This window comes from Carcharhinus amblyrhynchos, chromosome 2 (genome assembly GCF_965287045.1).
Source record: "Carcharhinus amblyrhynchos chromosome 2, sCarAmb.v2.hapA, whole genome shotgun sequence".
Taxonomy (NCBI): domain Eukaryota; kingdom Metazoa; phylum Chordata; class Chondrichthyes; order Carcharhiniformes; family Carcharhinidae; genus Carcharhinus; species Carcharhinus amblyrhynchos.
In genome coordinates, this window is record NC_137325.1 from 146,527,709 (window position 1) to 146,547,838 (window position 20,130).

The following is a 20,130-nucleotide window of genomic DNA, read 5'->3' on the forward strand; positions in this document are numbered from 1 at the left end:
AGTGCTGTCCGTATCCTCTGGAGAATAATTGGCAGATTCAATTGGAAGTGTAGACAAAGGAATTCTTAATCCTGGAAATTAATTGTCAAAATGAAATTGAATGGAAGGTTTTGTGGTTAAACAAAGAGAACAAAGAACAACCCAGCACGGGAAACAGGCCCTTCGGCCCAACGAGCCCGCGCCGCCGCATCACCCTACACCTATTCTACCCTGCATGTCTACGAATGGGACCCTACTCAGTCAGATTCAGAGAAGAAATAGTGTCAATTTGGTAGAGACCGATTAGCCTAAGAGCACATCTTTGGGGTGTGGGAGGAAACCGGAGCGCCCGGAGGAAACCCACGCAACCACAGGGAGAATGCGCAAACTCCCACAGACACAGGCCCAAATCCATGTATCTGCACAGCTAGCAGTGCTAGTCACTGAGCTGTTGCGGCGCCCGTCTACCGGTCCAGGATCAAGCACACACACCGACACGAAGTACTAGGCCACTCCTGGACTTCCAAGAGCAGCCCACGCACGACCCGCCGTGTGCATGCCCCTCGCTTGACACGAGGTGGACCTCCACCTGTGGAATAAAGACAAAAAATATTAATCATACAGCCTGCCCTTCCGGTGTCTCCCGAGGTTTAACCCTATTTAATAGCCCCTAACATATCCCTCCATTCTCGTTTCGCTCATGTGCCTATCTAACTGCATCTTAAACGAGTCCAACGTTCCTGCCTCCACCACCCTACTCGGTAGCGCATTCCAGACCCCCACAACTCTGCGTAAAGAACCTTCTTCTCACCTCCAAATTATACCTCCCCCCCCTCACCCTTAAATGATGACCTCTCGTGTTCGTACCCAGTCTAGGGAGCAGTCTCTCACTATTAACTCTATCTATTCCCTTCAGTATCTTATATACCTCTATCATGTCCCCTCTCAATCTCCGTCTTTCCAAGGAGAATAGCCCCAGTTTCTTCAATCTCTCCTCGTAACCCAGTCCCCCCATGCCAGGCAACATCCTGGTAAACCTCCTCTGCACCCTTTCCAGAGACTCCACGTCCTTCCGGTAATAAGGTGACCAGAACTGGACGCAGTACTCCAAATGCGGTCTAACCAACGTTCTGTATAACTGAAGCATTAGACAGCAGCTTTTATACTCTAAGCCTCTTCCTATAAAGGCTAACATCCCATAAGCCTTCCTAACAACGTTCTCCACTTGTGATGCAACCTTCATGGATTTGTGAACCTGCACTCCCAGGTCCCTCTGTACGTCTATACTCCTAATCGGCCTACCTTTTATCACATAGCTCCTCTCTGCATTATTCCGTCCAAAATGCATCACCTCGCATTTGTCAGGATTAAATGCCATCTGCCACCTATCTGCCCACTGCACCAACCTATCTATATCCTGTTGTATCACCTGACAATCCAGTTCCGTACCCGCCAACCCTGCCATCTTGGTGTCATCAGCAAACTTGCTGATCACACCACCTACGCCCTCTTCCAAGTCATTTATGTAGACTACAAAGAGGAGAGGTCCCAGTACTGAGCCCTGCGGCACACCACTGGTCACTGGCCTCCAGCCCGACAAGGTCCCCTCCACAACTACCCTCTGTTTCCTATTTCCCAGCCAGTTCTCAATCCACCTAGCTACCTGTCCTTGTATCCCATGCGCCTTAACCTTTTCTACCAGCCTACCGTGAGGGACTTTGTCAAACGCCTTACTGAAATCCATATAGATGACATCAACGGCTCTCCCATCGTCAACCGTTTTTGTCACCTCCACAAAGAATTCCACCAGATTCGTAAGGCAAGACCTCCCTCTAACAAAGCCATGTTGCGTATCCCTAATCAGATCGCAACTCTCCAAATGCTCATACATCCTACCCCTAAGTATTTTTTCCATTAACTTCCCTACCACCGACGTCAAACTCACCGGCCTATAATTCCCAGGGTTATCCCTACTACCTTTTTTGAACAACGGGACCACATTTGCTACCCTCCAGTCTTCTGGGACCTCACCTGTGTCCAAAGAAGAGACAAAGATGTGCGCCAGAGGCCCAGCAATTTCATCTTTCGCCTCCCTAAGCAGCCTGGGATAAATACCATCATGCCCCGGAGCTTTATCCGTCCTTACGCTACCTAAAAGCCCTAGCACTTCCTCTCTCGTAATAACTATATCCCGCAACTGAACCTCCGCTCCCTCCAAGAGACCGCACAATTCCAAACCCCTCTCCTTCGTGAATACCGACGCAAAGTATTCATTTAGGAGCTCCCCCATTCCCTCCGACTCAATACACAACTCTCCACTCTTGTCCCTAAGAGGACCAATTTTCCCTCTAACTACTCTCTTGCCTCTAATATAGGAATAAAATGCTTTAGGATTTTCCTTAATCCTACCAGCCAAAGCCATCTCATGCCCTCTCTTCGCCCTTCTAATTCCCCTTTTTAGCTCCCTCCTACTCTCTCTATATTCCTCCAGCGCACACTCTGTACCCATTTGTTTTGACCTAACATACGCCTCCCTCTTCTTCCTGACCAAGTCTTCAATATCCCCCGTAATCCACGGCTCTCTAATCCTACCTTTCCCATCCTTTCGCTTAACCGGAACATACCTCCCCTGCAACCATTTCATTTTGTCCCTAAAAGCCTCCCACTTGCCAACCGTGGACTTGCCAGCTAACAGTCCCTCCCAATCAGTGTCCTGCAGCTCCCTCCTAATCCTGCCATAGCTCGCCTTTCCCCAGTTCAGCACACTCCCGTTCGGACGGCACTCGTCCCTTTCCATTTTTATCCTAAAGTAGACGGACTTGTGGTCACTGTTCGCCACATGTTCGCCTACCTCTACCTCACCCACCTGCCCCGGCTCGTTACCCAACACTAAATCCAGTATAGCCCCTCCCCTAGTCGGACTAGTTACATACTGTTCTAGCGACCCTTCCATAACACATTTCACAAACTCCTCTCCCTCCGTACCCCCAGCTCTAGGCCCCCTCCAATTCACTCCGGGAAAATTAAAATCACCCACTACAACCACTCTATTCTTCCTGCACCTGTCCAAAATGCCCCTGCAAATGCCTTCCTCCACTGACTTTGGGCTGTTGGGTGGCCTATAGTACACCCCTAGCAATGTGATCTCTCCCTTTTTATTCCTCAACTCCACGCACAGCGACTCAATCCCTATCTCTTCCATATCGTCCTCCCTCTGCACTACTGTGATGCTTTCCTTGACTAACAGTGCCACCCCTCCACCTCTCTTCAACCCTCCTCTGTCACACCTAAAACACCTGTACCCAGGAACATTCAGCTGCCAGTCCTGCCCTTCCCGTAACCACATCTCCGTTACAGCCACCACATCTAACTGCCTCACAAACATCAAGGCCCTAAGCTCATCCGTTTTCCCTACCACACTCCTAGCATTGAAACAGACACAGTTCAACCCACAAGCATCCCTCGGAACCACCTTCTCCCTTATAATTTTCCTTTCACCCGTCTCTCTCCCAGCCACCTCCCCACCCCCCCTCCCTATTAGTTTAAATCATTCCTGAACACCCCAGCTAACCTCCCTGCTAAGACACTAGTCCCCCTCCCGTTCAACTCCTCCCCACCCCTCCTGTACAATTGCCTTTCTCTCCTAAACACCTCCCAGTGATCCACATAAGTAAACCCCTCTACCCTACACCAGTCCCTCAACCATGCATTCAACTGCATGATCTCGTCATTCTTAGCCCTGCTCGTACTGGGCAGCAACCCAGACAGTGCCACCCTGGAGGTCCTGCTCTTTAGTTTGGCCCCCAACTCCCTAAATTGCCTACGGACCTCTCCCCTACTCCTCCTTCCTATATCCCCCTCCCCTACGTGTACTATGACCTCTGCCTGGGTCCCCTCCCCTTTCAAAATTCCCTCTACCCTTTCCATTATATCTTTTACCCCTGCTCCAGGGAGGCAGACCACCATCCTGGAGTCGCGCCCTTGCCCACAGAACCTCCTATCAATCCCTCGGACCCTCCCATCCCCTACCACTATCACCTTACCAGCCCCCTTCCGTCCCTCTAAGTCAGTCTCCCCTTCCTTCCTATTTTTCTGTGCCCCTGCCGACGAACCTTGGGGGGCCTCCGGGGAGGCCGGGGGACCCTGACTACTCTTCTTCTTCCTCTTTCCCCTCCTAACAGTCGTCCATCCTCCCTTCTCTTCAGCCCTTGAGACCTCCTCCTGCTCATGTTTCCCAGCCATTATCTCCTCGTTCTCCCTGACTAGAAATGCATCTTCCAGCCGCCCCTCGTGTTGCCTGACCCGGGCCCTCAAGCGCTGCAGTTCTAAACGTTTACTACAGATGTGTACCTTGGGGACACGTGACACCACCAGGAACTCCCACATGTGGCACCGGACGCAACTTACATTCCTCCCTATATTCCCTACCATGTCCCAACCTCCTGTAAGTGCCCAAAGGTAGAAATCTGTCACTCACCTTCTCTAAGCCTACTCTCTCCTAAGCCCAGCAAGCCAAAGCCCTTCTCACTCAGTTCCCACTCACTCCGCTGCCCGCTCCCGACGCTGCCCGCTCTATGCTGCTACCCCTTTTTTATACCCCCTGCTCCCCCTTAACGACAATCCCCTGGCCTAACTTCCGGTACGGAAGTAAACTACACTCTAACAAACCCCGAGAACCGGAAGTACAGGAAAAAAGCGGTTTTTAATTCAAATCAGTCACTCACCACAGCCACAGCCACAGCCACCAGGTTCAATGCTCCGGAGAACAATGAGGTTGAAATTATTAGCAAGTTAACTAGAGGTTGGAGGGTGGCAAATATTGTGCCTTTGTTTAAGAAGGGCTGCAGGGAAAAGAACAAAGAACAACCCAGCACGGGAAACAGGCCCTTCGGCCCAACGAGCCCGCGCCGCCGCATCACCCTACACCTATTCTACCCTGCATGTCTACGAATGGGACCCTACTCAGTCAGATTCAGGGAAGAAATAGTGTCAATTTGGTAGAAACCGATTAGCCTAAGAGCACATCTTTGGGGTGTGGGAGGAAACCGGAGCGCCCGGAGGAAACCCACGCAACCACAGGGAGAATGCGCAAACTCCCACAGACACAGGCCCAAATCCATGTATCTGCACAGCTAGCAGTGCTAGTCACTGAGCTGTTGTGGCGCCCGTCTATCGGTCCAGGATCAAGCACACACACCGACATGAAGTACTAGGCCACTCCTGGACTTCCAAGAGCAGCCCACGCACGACCCACCGTGTGCATGGATTTTAGCAAGGCTTTTGACGAGGTACCATGGGATAGGTTGTTGCATAAGGTTAAATCTCGGGATCTATGGTGGGGTACCTAAATTGGCTTGATAGCAAGACAGAGGGAGGTTGTAGAGGGTTGTTTTTCAAATTGGAGGCCTGTGACCAGCGGTATGCCTCAGGGATCAGTGCTGAGTCCACTGTTACTTGGATGAGAATTTAGTGGGCATGGTTAGTAAGTTTGTAGATTACACCAAGATTGTGGCAAAGTGGGCAATGAAGAAGGTTATCTAGGATTGCAATGGGATCTTGATCAATTGGGCCAGTGGGCTGACGAATGGCAGATGGAGTTTAATTTAGATAAATGCGAGGTGATGCATTTTGGTAGATTGAACCAGGGCAGGACTTATCATTTAATGGTAGGTCATTGAGGAAAGTTACAGACAAAGAAATTTAGGTGTACAGGTTCATAGTTCCTTGGAAGTGGAGTCACAGTTGACAGAGTGGTGAAGAAGGCATTTGGCATGCTTGGTTTCATTGGTCAGAACATTGAATACAGGAGTCGGGACATCTTGTTGAAATTGTACAAGACATTGGTAAGGCCGCACTTGGAATTCTGTGTACAGTTCTGGTCACCCTATTATACAAAGGATATTATTAAACTAGAAAGAGTGCAGAAAAGATTTACTAGGATGCTACTGGGACTTGATGGTTTGAGTTATAAAGAGAGGCTGGATAGACTGGGACCTTTTTCTCTGGAGAATAGGAAGCTTAGGGGAGAACTTATAGAGATCTATAAAATAATGAGGAGCATAGATCAGCTAGACAGTCAATATATTTTCCCAAAGGTAGGGAAGTCCAGAACTGAAGGGCATAGATTTAGTGATGCAGAAGGGTCCAGAAGAGCAAGTTTTTCCACACAGAGGATGGTGAGTGTCTGGAACAACCTGCCAGAGGTAGTAACAGAGGCGGATACAATTTTGTCTTTTAAAAAGTGTTTAGACATTTACATGGATAAAATGGGTATAGAGGGATATGGGCCAAACATAAGCAATTGGGACTAGCTTAGGAGTTAATGGACAAGTTGGATTGAAGGACCTGTTTCCATGCTGTAAACCTCTATGACTCTGTGTAATGTTTCAATTATAGATGTGACTATATAGCACAACGAGTCACTGTCATCCTTATACATATGTACTGAATTCCTCTTCAATCAATTATTTATATCCAAAAAGCAACTTTATTCGTAACATTTTTAAGAGTATATTACAATAATATTTAAAGTTGACATTACATGAAGTGGAATTTTTGATCCTCTCACCAGCAGGATTTTCCAGTCCTGAGGTCAATGGACTAGTGAATGGCTCATGGCATTTTCCACTCCCACAGCAACAGGACACTGAAGTGTAAAACAAATCCATTTCTTGCATGGCAGTGTGTAGGAACTCCAGATTGTCTTACAGCACTTACCATTACAGATTACAGTTTCAATATTAATTTCATACAAAACGTATAACCTCAGGGGTTTTACATGTTTTCCAGTCTCTCTGTGTACTACAGCAGGAGGACCAGGAATCAGCTATGTAAACAAAGAACAAAGAAAGAACAAAGAAAATTACAGCACAGGAACAGGCCCTTCAGCTCTCCAAGCCTGCACCGACCATGCTGCCCAACTTACCCTTCTGGGGACCATATCCCTCTAATCTCATCCTATTCATGTATTTGTCAAGACGCCCCTTAAAAGTTACTTTTGTGTCTGCTTTCACTACCTCCCCCGTCAGTGCGTTCCAGGCACTCACCACCCTCTGTGTAAAAATCTTGCCTCGTACATCTCCTTTAAACCTTGCACCTCGCACCTTAAACCTGTGCCCCCTAGTAACTGACTCTTCCACCCTGGGAAAAAGCTTCTGACTATCCACTCTGTCCATGCCCCTCATAATCTTGAAGACGTCTACCAGGTCGCCCCTCACCCTCTGTCATTCCAATGAGAACAAACTAAGTTTCTCCAACCTCTCCTCATAGTTAATGCCCTCCATGCCAAGCAACATCCTGGTAAATATTTTCTTACCTCTCCAAAGCCTCTACGTCCTTCTAGTAGTGTGGCAACCAGAATTGAACACTATATTAAAGTGCAGCCTAAGGTTCTATGACTTTCCAATTTTTAAACTCAGTGTCTGGGCCAGTGAAGGCAAACATGCCGTTTGCCTTCTTGACTACCTGCTCCACCTGCATTGCCACTTTCTGTGACCTGTGTACCTGTACACCTAAGGGTTCTGTCTGAACTGCTCTAATTATATCCTTTCCTATGGAAAGAGATTGAAACTGGACACAAAAAGTCCTGTACAAGTACAGCAACGCTTCCCTACTTTTATATTCCATTTCCCTTGAATCTTAGAACATCTACATACAGAGCAACCACCTAAAAATCAATATATTGTTACATTAAAAGTCTGGTGCCTATTGCATCAACAGTCAGGGCCTCTTTTCATAAATAATCAGCGTACTAATACATTAGAATCGGGATTGTATTACTTTTATTTATTCATTCGTATCACAAATAGGATTACATTAACACTGCATTGAAATTACTGTGAAAATCCCCGACTCGCCACACTCCGGTGCCTGTTTGGGTACACTGAGGGAGAATTTAGCATGGACAATGCACCTAACCAGCACGATTTTCGTACTGTGGGAGGAAACCGGAGCACCCAGAGGAAACCCATGGAGACACAAGGAGAATGTGCAGATTCCACACAGACAGCGACCCAGGCAGGGAATTGAACCTAGGTCCCTGGGCCCTATTGTGAGGCAGCACTGCTAACTGCTGTGCCACTGTGCTGCACCTTGTTAATATTCAAGACCTAATTACATTAATTACTCAGTTCCTGTTGCATTAATTATCAGCTGTCTATTGCTTCAATTATCAGGAAATAAGTGCATTGATAATCAGGATGCTAATACATTAAAATAATCAGAATTATTTAAATTAACAATCAAAAGTCTGATTATATCAATAAACCAGGTCCTAATATATTAAAATCATTTGCCAATTGTGTCAATAATCATGATCCTATAAGCTTAATAATCAGGATGCTATTACATTCATAATCAGAAGGCAAATACTTTAATAATCTGTTAATAATCCCTCCATGTTCTATAGCTGAAGTCTCTCAGCCCCCAACCACCCCCTCCTCCCCCTGCCCCTGTTCAACGCTAAACTATCACTCTGGGGTCATGCAAACACTGAGACATTAAATGGTTGACACTGGGAAAAAGTTTGGGAGTCACTGATCTGATCTGCTGACTTGGTATCTGATTTTGGGTTGATATACGTTATTGTGGGATGGAGGAACATTAAGTTTCAGAACATGGCTGGCGGCCATGCTGACGAGAAATCGCAGAGGTACCAGGAAAGTTGTAAACAGCACGTGTCCTTTCCGAGAACACTGCAATGTATCTTTCCATCACCGCACCCCGTCACAGGGCCTCAAACTCACCCACGGGTTATTGGTGCCTGCAACTGGCTGAGGAGCAGTAAACCAAACAAGTTTCTACTGGGCAAAACGTTGTCAGCTGCCAGCATTTGTCAATATTGACCGATCAAAGTCTCCCTGTTGATATAAAGGATTGTTTTGTGTGATGTCCCAGAAGAGTATGTTTTTGTAAAAACAGTAGTTATTGTAGAATCATATAGTACAGATGGAGGCCATTCAGCCCATCAAATCTGTGTTAGTGTACTCAGAGAGTATTCCAGTTGGTTCCATTTCCCTTTCTCTCCCCAGCCAGTTGTTCACCTTCACCACCTGCTTTTGAAGTCTATTATTGAATGGGTATCTACCACTTTAACCGGTGCAATCTCTAACCTCTGGTTACTCAGAAAAGCTTTCCCTCATGCCATCGCTGGCTCTTTGGCCAATCGCTTTAAATCCATGCCACAGGAAACAGTTTCTCTTTATTCGATAGTAAAAGCAAAATACTGCGGATGCTGAAAATCCGAAATAAGAAACAAAAAATGCTGGGAAAAAAACAGTCGGTTTCGGAGTATCTGTGGAGGTAGAACCACTGCCACTGTCAGTGAGAATGGAGAATTTGGTGCTCACCCAAATCTCCACTCGCTGCAGCAGGACCGGAGAATCCCAGCTGTGGGCAGGGTCGGAAAATCCAACCCAACATTTCTAGTCTATAATGCTTCTCTTCATTTAACCCACTGGATCATTGGACTAGGGGGAGTGAGGTAACTAGGGGTGGGAGGGAAGTAGTATCGGTGGTGTGAATTACCTCGGGAGAGGGCAAATAATTGTACCCGGAGGAAACCCACACAGCACAGGGAGGACGTGCAGACTATACCCGAGGCTGGAATTGAACCCTGGTCCCTGGAGTTATGAGGCAGCACTGTGCCACCATGCCGCCCAATGTTTTGAGGAGGTAACCAGGTGTATAGACGAGAATAGTGCAGTTGATGTAGTTTAAAAGGATTTTAGCAAAGCTTCCCACATGGGAGACATGTAAAGAAGGTACATGCACATGGAATACAGGATAATTTGATAAAGTGAATTCAAAATTGGCTCAGTTATAGGAGACAGAGGGTGATGACAGAAGGCTGCTTTAGTGACTGGAAACCAGTGTCCAGTGGCATACTGACCTGTGTTGGGCTCTCCACTACTATTTGTCACTTATAAAAATGACATAGATAACAATGTGGGAGGTAGGATTAGTAAGTTTGCAGATGACACAAAGATTGGCTGGGTGGTTAACGTTGAGGCAGAGTGTCCTGGGCTATAAGAAGATATGGATGGAATGGCCAAATGGGCAGATAAGTGGCAGATGGAATTTAACCCTGTAAAGTGTGAGGTGACACACTTGGAAGGAGTAATTTGACAAGAAACTACTCAATGGATGGTAGGACACTAGCAAGTTCTGTGGAACAAAGGGATGTGTTTAGCCACAGATCACCGAAGGCGGAAGAGCATGTTAGTGGGGTGGTGAGAAAGGCATACGGGACATGCCTTTATCAGTCGAGACTTGGATTACAAAAGCAGGGAAGTCATGTTGGAGTTGTATCGAACCTTGGTGAGGCCACAGCCAGAGCACTGTGTACAGTTCTGGTCACCACATTATGGGAAGGATGTGATTGCACTGGAGGGGGTGCAGAGGAGATTCACCAGGATGCTGCCTGGGATGGAACATTTAAGTTATGAGGAGAGGTTGGGTAGATTTAAGTTGTATTAATAGGAGCAGAGAAGACTGAGGGGTGACTTGATCGAATGTACATGATTATGAGAGACAGAGTGGATAAGGAATAGCTGTTCCCCTTTGTTGAAGTTACGAGGGAACGTAGGTTCAAAGTGAGAGGCAGGAGATTTGGGAGGATGTGAAGAAAAACGTTTCTACCCAGAGGGTAGTGATGCACTGCTTGGGAGGGTGGTGGAGGCGGGATGCCTGATATCCTTCAAAAAAAAACCTGGATGAGCACTTGGCACATCAAAACATTCAGAACTATGGGCCAAGTGAGATTTGGCGGGAGATCAGATGTTTCTAATGTGTCAGTGCCGACTTGATGGGCTGAAGGGCCTCTCCTGTGTTCTATGATTCTATAAGAGCTACTTGATACCGAGCAAAACTTGCAAAAAGTGTACCAGAGACAAAGAAATGATGCAAAGAGGTATAAGGTTACCTTTGTTCTCCTGTGCTGCAATTTATGTACTTAATTTAATCCAGGATATTTATGTGAACAGTTTGAGGAGGCAATAAATATGTCAACTCCATATAGCTGGTTCTTTGTTCTTAAGACGTAGCTTTGTTATTAAGTTAATATTTATTGCCCCTGCCCGGTAACCATACAAACTGATTGTTTGTACAGTTGAGTGGCTTGTTAGGTCACTCTGGGAAGGATTAAAGGTAAAAATAATGGCCTGGGATAGAGTCATATGTGGGCCAAACTGGGAAAGTACAGCAGGTCCCCATTCCTGACAGACGGGAAGGAACTAATTCAATGTTTACAAAAGCAAGTTGGCAGCATTCATGGTCACTTTTTTGAAGAGTTAGCCAAAATAAGCAGACTTGGTGATAGTGTAACACAGCAACAATTTATATTTGTATATATCTTTAACACGGTAAGTTATTCCGAGACGTTTCACACGATCATCAACAAACAAAATCTGACACACAGCCACCTAAGGAGATTGTTTTCTCACTTCATGCCTCTATTTATATATCTTTTGAAGCAAGTTAAAGGTTGTCAATTAAGATGAACTCAGATGCCCTATTTTAATGGGACACTGCCATCCTACTATAACAAAACCCCAGAAACATAAATCAAATTAATGATGCACTGTAGCCCCCAAACCAGTGCCTAGCATTGTCCGGGGTGGTGGTAAGGAGGGTGAGACAGGCACAGAGAGTGGTTGGCGGTGGGTGCCAATGTCCGTTGGGATGGGGTTACAGGACATCTCCCAGTGCACTCGGAGATCGGGGCATCTGTGCAATGGGTGAGATCCTAAATGAGTATTTCTCATCAATGTTTACATTGAGAAAGTTAGGGAACTTGGGGAAATAAATAGCGAAGTCTTGAGGAGTGTACATATTACAGAGAAAAAGGTTCTGGAAGTCTTAAAACGCATCAAGGGAGATAATTCCAGGTATCTGGTGAAGTGCATCCAGGGCATTGGGGGAGGCTAGGGAGGAAATTGCAGATCCTTAGCAAGTATATCTGAATAGCCACAGTGAAAGTCTCAAACTTGCCAGTAGAGAGCACATTCTACGTCTCCAAGGAGGCAGATTGAGCCTGTTGATGATCACTTTGATTATTTTCTTGCTTTGTTTGAACCAGAAACTTGCCACCTGTTAGATAAATGTGGCAACTGCTACAGTGCAGAAACCACCCATGCTGCTAATCACAAAGCTTAAGTTCCTGTACACCATTTTAAATACTTTCTCAAGCTCCCCTGCTGTATTTAATGATTACACACATATAATGATTCCTCTGCTACTGCATTTCCTTTAGAATTATAAATTTTATTTTACATTGTCTCTTCATGGGCGCGACCTTACCAGTTCGCCATGCCGGTTGATCAGTGTGGCAAGAGGTGAAAAATCAGGTTTGGGCCCGGTTTCTTACCTCTCACAATCTTACTGGCACTGATTTGCCAGTGAAATTGACTTTGCGCCCAGAAAGAGCACAAAGCCAATTTAAATATGCATGTCATCAGTGAATCAAAGATACTATCATCTGGGCTCACTTGTACTTACCTCCTCACTGGTCAAGGTCCTCACCGCCAAGAAGGATAGATGCTCCCCACTAGCGGAGACCAGACATGATAGTCTCGCTTCTAAGACCGGAGACCATTGGTACCCACCAGGTGGTTGGGGACAGCACCAGGCATGACCTTTAGGGATTGCCAGCCTAGAGGTGTATGTCTGGCACCCTGATACTGCCCACTGGGAACCCTGGCAGTGCCAGTAGTAGTGCCAAGGGGGCAGTGCCTGAGGGTGTATGTTCTGAGAAGGTGTGGAGGCATGACAGGGTGGTAGGGATGGGAGCTCCGCAGTGGAGATTTGGGAAGGGGGGAATACTGCAGGGGATTTTGATAGGTGGGGGCAGCGATCAGGGGCGTGGCAAGAACTCTGCAGGGTGGCAATTAGCAGCAGGGGTGGGGGGGACGATGTTCGGAGTGGTGGGGAGAGGGATGAGACAGGCACTGAGAGTGATTGGTGGTGGGTGCCAATGTCCCTGGGGATGGGGTTACTGGATGTCTCCCAGCGTACTGGGTAATCGGGGCATCTGTCCAATGGGTGAGATCCTAAATGAATATTTCTCATCAATGTTTACATTGAGAAAGGCATGGGTGTTAGGGAACTTGGGGAAATAAATAGCAAAGTCTTGAGGAGTGTACATATTACAGAGAAAGAGGTGCTGGAAGTCTTAAAGCGCATCAAGATAGATAAATCCCTGGGATCTGGTGAAGTGCATCCAGGACATTGGGGGAGGCTTGGGAGGAAATTGCAGATCCTTAGCAGGTATCCTCAAATAGCCACAAGTGAGATGCCTTAAGACTGGAGCGTGGCAAATGATGTGCCTTTGTTTAAGAAGGGCTGCTGGTAAAAGCCTGGGAACTACAGGCCAGTGAGCCTAGCGTCTGTTGTGGGTAAGTTGTTAGAAGATATTCTGAGAGATAGGACCTACAGGCATTTAGAGATGCAAGGACTAATCAGGGACAGTCAGCATGGCTTTGTGAGTGGAAAATCATGTCTCACAGATTTGGTTGAGTTTTTTGAAGGGGTAACCAAGAAGATAAATGAGGGCAGTGCAGTTGCCATTATCCACATGGATTTTAACAAGGACTTTGACAAGATACTGCATGATAGGTTGTTGCATAAGGTTAAATCTCACAGGATCAAGGGTGAGGTATCCAAATGGATACAAAATTGACTTGATGACAGAAGCTAGGAAGTGGTTGTAAAGGATTGTTTTTCAAACTGGAGGCCTGTGACCAGCGGTGTGCCTCGGATCGGTGCAGAGTCCACTGTTATTTGTCATTTATATTAATGATTTGGATGAGAATTTAGGAGGCTTGGTTAGTAAGTTTGCAGATGACACCAAGATTGGTGGCGTAGTGGACAGTGAAGAAGGTATCTAGGATTGCAACAGGATCTTGATCAATCGGGCTAGTGGGCCAAAGAATGGCGGATGGAGTTTAATTTAAATAAATGTGAGATGATGCATTTTGATAAATCGAACCAGGGCAGGACTTACTCAGTTAATGGTAGGGAGTTGGCGAGAGTTACAGAATAAAGAGATCTAGGGGTATATGTTCATAGCTCCTTGAAAGTGGAGTCGCAGGTGGACAGAGTGGTGAAGAAGGCATTCAGCATGTTTGGTTTCATTGGTCAGAACATTGAATACAGGAGTTGGGATGTCCTGGTGAAGTTGTACAAGACATTGGTAAGGCCACACTTGGAATACTGTGTACAGTTCTCGTCACCCTATTATGGAAGGATATTATTAAACTAGGAAGAGTGCAGAAAAGATTTACTAGGAAGCTACCGAGACTTGATGGATTGAGTTATAAAGAGAGAGAGTGGATAGACTATCCAGATATTTAAATCTTCATGAGACTCAGGTTCGCTGTACATTGTATTGTTTTGTGTTTTCATGTTTCACGTTAAATAAATTTGTTACGTCTTTTGCACAGAGATATTTGCCTTGTGAGTTTTGAATTGTCTTAGTTTAAGACACAAATTGGCCACTTCTTGAAATTTCCCCACAAGAGGCGAGTACAATTTTGTCTTTTAAAAAGCATTTAGACAGTTACATGGGTGAGATGGGTATAGAGGGATATGGGCCAAACGCGGGCAATTGGGACTAGCTTCATGGTAAAAGCTGGGCAGCATGGACAAGTTGGGCTGAAGGGCCTGTTTCCCTATTGCAAACCTCTCTGACTCTGTGGCACCCCATGAGCCCAGCAGCCGACTTCACTGGTGAGATTACCCCCACCCCCACTGTCCCCCCACCAGCAATCATCACATCTGGGCTTTTTTAAAATTAACTGACGTGCAATCACGACAGGGAGCTCACTCAAAAAATCAGTGTGATCCTCTCCCATATTCACACTCATTTGGCACTTCAGAATCGTTTTCATAAAGCTCCACCCATAAATGTACCACATCACATTTCCAGATGTTAAGTTTCATCTACCACATTTCTACCCATGCCTGTCTGCATCCTCTTGAAGTTCCTCCACAGCTTCCTGACAGTTCACAACACTTCCAAGTTTGTAAAATCTGGCAAATTTTGCTGTTGTGCCTTGTACACTCAAATCTAGGTCACTAATTTTCACAGAAACTTCATTGCAGTGTGAATGTAAGCCTACTTGTGACTAATAAATAAACTGACCCTGGGACACCCCTGGGACTACCCTCCTGTATGCCTGTGAAATGTGGACTGTGTATCGAAGGCATGCAAGACAGCTCAATTATTTCCACATGACTTGTCTTCGCAGAATATTACGCATCAGATGGCAAGACAAAGTACCAGACACTGGAGTTCTCTCTAGAGAAAGTCTACCATCAGTCCACACACTGCTGATGAGAGCGCAGACCCAGTGGGCAGGTTGTGTCATCCATATGTCAGATGAGTACATACCCAAGCAGCTCCTTTTTGGAGAACTCTCGCATGGAGGGCAGAAGAAACGTTTCAAAGACACACTCAAATGTCTTTGAGTGTGAAGTCCCTGAAGTCGCTTGACATTGACACAACCAGCTGGGAAACACTGGCCCAAAACCGCCCTGTCGCTGCATCATCCACAAAGGCTGTCAAGCTCATGAAGCAAGGTGTGTTGTTGAAGCACAACTTAAGTGCGAGCTGCGCAAGTCCAGAGCCACCAGTGCAACAACTACAGTGTCTACACAAGTCTGTCCAATATGTGCCAGGACACTCTGTGCCCAAATTGGCCCTGATCAGTCATCTTCGGACACACCGCAACCAACCTCAAGATGATGACGATGGACGAACAACAGGATGGTGAGTGGTGGGTGGGAGAGTGGTGGGTGGGAGGGTTGCTTGATGGTAGAGTGATGGGTGGAAGAGTGGGGGGGCTGGTAGGGTGGTGGGTGGTAGGGTATTCGATGTTAGAGTGCTGGTTGATAGGGTGGTGGTTGGTAGGGTGCTCAATGGTAGAGTGATGGGTGGGTGACTGATGTGCAGTGTGGCAGGTCAGTGAGGAGGTCGCAAGTGTAATGTTTTGGCAACAAGTCTTTTATTTGAACAAGATACAAGTATGCCATTTATAGGAAATTAGAATGTCCTCTGATAGTCAGAGGTGCAGGAATGGTAAGAATGTCACAAGTTGAATGGAACACCTCCTTATGACACCCTTCAACTCTGACCATCAGGTTTGCTATGATGTCATGAGCTGTATCTCCAGGGCAACATTCACTGAGAGCATTCCTGGGTGACACAGAGGGGCCAAGTTGGCACTAACTCTTCAATGCTTCTTTTGTTAATCTCTTTTAAAGAATTAATTGGACAGATTTGCTTTAAAGCAAAGTTATGGAGAGGCCAATAACTGTGTTTAAAGCCACTTGATGCAAATTGAAGAAGAAATCCTAATTTCACGGTTTTATCAGAATGATTTGGAATGAGAGGTATTCAAGACAAGGATGGGAGCTCTCGCCCTCTACGTGACAGCAGCTCCTTTGAGATGTGTGAATTCTTCAAAGTGAGCTCAGAGTGTAGGCTGAGTTTATTCCCAAAATGATTCTACAAGAAACAGTGAAAAAATTGGAAAATTTCACAAGATCAGCAGAAGAGATTCTACACAAAAAGTTGAAGGGCAATCAATTCTACCCGTTCACAATTAGACAACCTAATGGTAAGGGATGTGCCATTGATTCCACATGGAATAAGACACCAACCTTCCTATTGAGGGGTACTGTACTGTTGGAGCTACCACTTTTTGTGTGAGATAGCCTCAATGCCAAAAAACTGCCTCATCCGAACTATTCGACCTATAAAGATTCCAATCAATACCTGGAAAGTTAAAGTCACCCATGATAACTACCTTGTGACCTCCACATCTATCCACAATCTGCTTTGCAATTTCCTCCTCCACATACTATTACTATTTAGGATCTATAGAAAATTCCTAACAATGTTAAGAGTTCCCCATGGTAGGCTCATGAAGAAGGTAAGGAGGTGTGGGATAGAGGGAAATTTGACCGATTGAATAAGTAACTAGCGATCTCATAGAAGACAGACGGTGGTGGTGGATGGAAAATTTTCAGACTGGAGACCAGTTACTAGCGGTGTCCCACAGGGATCAATGCTGGGTCCTCTGCTATTTGTGATTTTTATTAATGACGTGGAGGAGGGGACTGAAGGATGGGTCAGTAAATTTGCTGATGACACCAAGATTGGTGGAGTAGTGGATGAGGTGGAGGGCTGTTGTAGGCTGCAAAGAGACATTGATAAAATGCAGAGCTGGGCCAAAAAACTGGCAGATGGAGTTTAACCCTGATAAGTGTGAGATGATTAATTTTGGTAGGGCAACTTTGAATGTGGATTACAGGTCAATGGCAGGGTTCTGAGAAAGGTGGAGGAACAGAGAGACCTTCGGGTTCAGAAGATGGTAAATGCACAGCTGTCCAAATCCCAATGGAAACTTGAGACAGCCATCAGAAAGATTTCATAATTTGTGTAATTTCAGATTTACTGAAGTCAAGAAATAACCCTCAGGCCGATCGTAATGATTTTGAATCAAAGTTAAACACTTATTAAAGAATAAAAAATTACATTTAAAAACAAGAATACTTCTGCACAGTTGACAGGACTTTATAAACATTTCCAAAAGGATCTTGGCTTAACCAAAACTCAGCACTAAAACCCACCGCCCACCATTTGATGGCAACAGTCCTTATAGATTTTCTAATTTCTAAAATTCCGGTATCTTTAAGATACACAGTCCTGCTACTCTAGGGTCCTCTGAGAGTGACAGCAAATTCATTCTCATTGGTCTACCTTCTTCCGCACTCTTACCAGTCTTCATTTTTTAATTAAATCTATTTTTCTCCTTTGTTCTTACCCTCTATTATTTCCTACCATCCTTTAGAAGTTCCCTTGTCCTTGAATTGATCAACCTTTTTTTATTTTGTGGCTACTTTATTTTAAAAATAAACTTATAACCTATTTACAATCTTCCAGTTGTATATGTTCCCTTTTAAAACGTAACCGTCAACTTCAAGTCACATCTTTCCTTCACTTTATGTAAATTTTTATTCATATTTTCCTGGTTTCCTCTGTTCGTCTCCATTTTAAACCTCTTCCTTCACACCCTTCTTATTAATGTTTGACCTTCGCAGTTTTTCTGTCTCTAATTCAATTAAACCAGTCACTCCCCCACACACCCATTTCCCAGTATATGATAATATGAAAGTGATATTGTAAAAATAAATACTAAACCTCATTTTCCTGACAATGTGAGATGATCATTCCTATCAATTCTGTCATGGGAAGATGTATCGACATTGGGTAGATTGGTGAGTGTTTATGAAGCGAAGATTGATTCCCCTCTCTGAGAACTAACACCAAAACACCCAAAGGGGAGTACCTCACCTTATAATCTATAAAAAGTGTGTATGAAGTGGTATGACCTGCACTTCAGCAACTTCTAGTGGTTAAATACAAAATAAATCCCTGACATTCACTTTAAAATCAACACATAATAACTTATTTATCTAAGTAACAGTAAACAAGTTAACTAAATTCTTAATGAACAGAATAAATCCCTTCTAACTGTTAACTGTTCCTGAATAAAACAAGATTCTAATGGTACACTGTTCCAATAAATACATTCATTAACAAAAAAATAGAATTTAGTCACACCCAAAATTACAACCAGGTTTTGTATCTTCTGGAATATTTTGACCCTTTGTGTTGATTCTTCCGTCTGGTACTTATTTCTTCTTTGGTACCTTTGCTATCTAGGTGGCGTTTTCTCTAAGACATAAACAAAGCTATGAGAGTCAGTGACTCTCTCTCTGTCTGAGAGCTGTGAGCTAGTATCTCTGGCAGGTGGCAGTTGCTCTCTCTTTTTGTCCCATTGTCCCCCTCCTTTTATACCCATGATGACATATCCATGTTTGTATATTTATATCAAATTTACAAGCACCAATCCACAATTACTCTACCCAGCTTCACAACAGTGAGGGTAAGGTCAAGTAGATTTTTTTCAAGGAAAACTGCCACAGGCATGGAGTTATTCTTGTGGCTATAAAAACCTTTATCACTGAGGCTCACACTTCAGTCAAAAATTATGCTGGAGCCATTAGCTGGATTCATTCCATTATTCTGGCCGGAACCGACAGTTTGCCAAATTTTGGTAAGGGTGCTCCCTTTGGTTGTCTCTCAAAGAACAAAGAAAATTACAGCACAGGAACAGGCCCTTCGGCCCTCCAAGCCTGCACCGACCATGCTGCCCAGCTCAATTAAAACTCCCTATCTTTTCAGGGACCATATCCCTCCACTCGCACCTATTCATGTATTTGGCAAGATGCCCGTTAAAAGTCACTATCCGCTTCCACTATCTCCCCTGGCAGTGAGTTCCAGACACCCACTACCTCTATGTAAAAAACCTGTTTCGTACATCTCCTTCAAACATTGCCCCTCATACCTTAAACCTATGCCCCTGGTAATTGACTCTTCCACCCTGGCTATCCATTCTGTCCATGCCTCTCATAATCTTATAGACTTTGATCAGATCGCCCTTCAACCTACATCTTCCAGTGAGAACAAACCAAGTTTCCCCATCCTCTCCTCATAGCTAAAGCCATCCATACCAGGCAACATCCTGGTAAATCTTTTCTACACGCTCTCCAAAGCCTTCACATCCTTCTGGTAGTGTGGTGACCAGAATTGAACACTATATTCCAAATGCAGCCGAACTAAGGTTCTATAAAGCTGCAACATGACTTGCCAATTTTTAAACTCAGTGCCCCAGCTGATGAAGGCAAGCATGCCGTATGCCTTCTTGACTATCTTCTCTACCTGCATAGCCACTTTCAGATTCCTCTGCCTATCAATACTGTTAAGCATTCTGCCATTTACTGTATATTTCTTATTTGTATTAGACCTTCCAAAATGCATTACCTCACAGTTGTCCGGATTAAACTCCATGTGCCATCTCTCCGCCCAAGTCTCCAATCAATCTATATCCTGCTGTATCCTCTGATGGTCCTCATCAGTATCCGCAATTCCACCAACCTTTATGTCGTCTACAAACTTACTAATCAAACCAGTTACATTTTCCTCCAAATCATTCATACATATTACAAACAGCAAAGGTCCCAACACTGATCCCTGAGTCACTTGTCACAGCCCTCCATTCAGAAACGCACCCTTCCACTGTTACC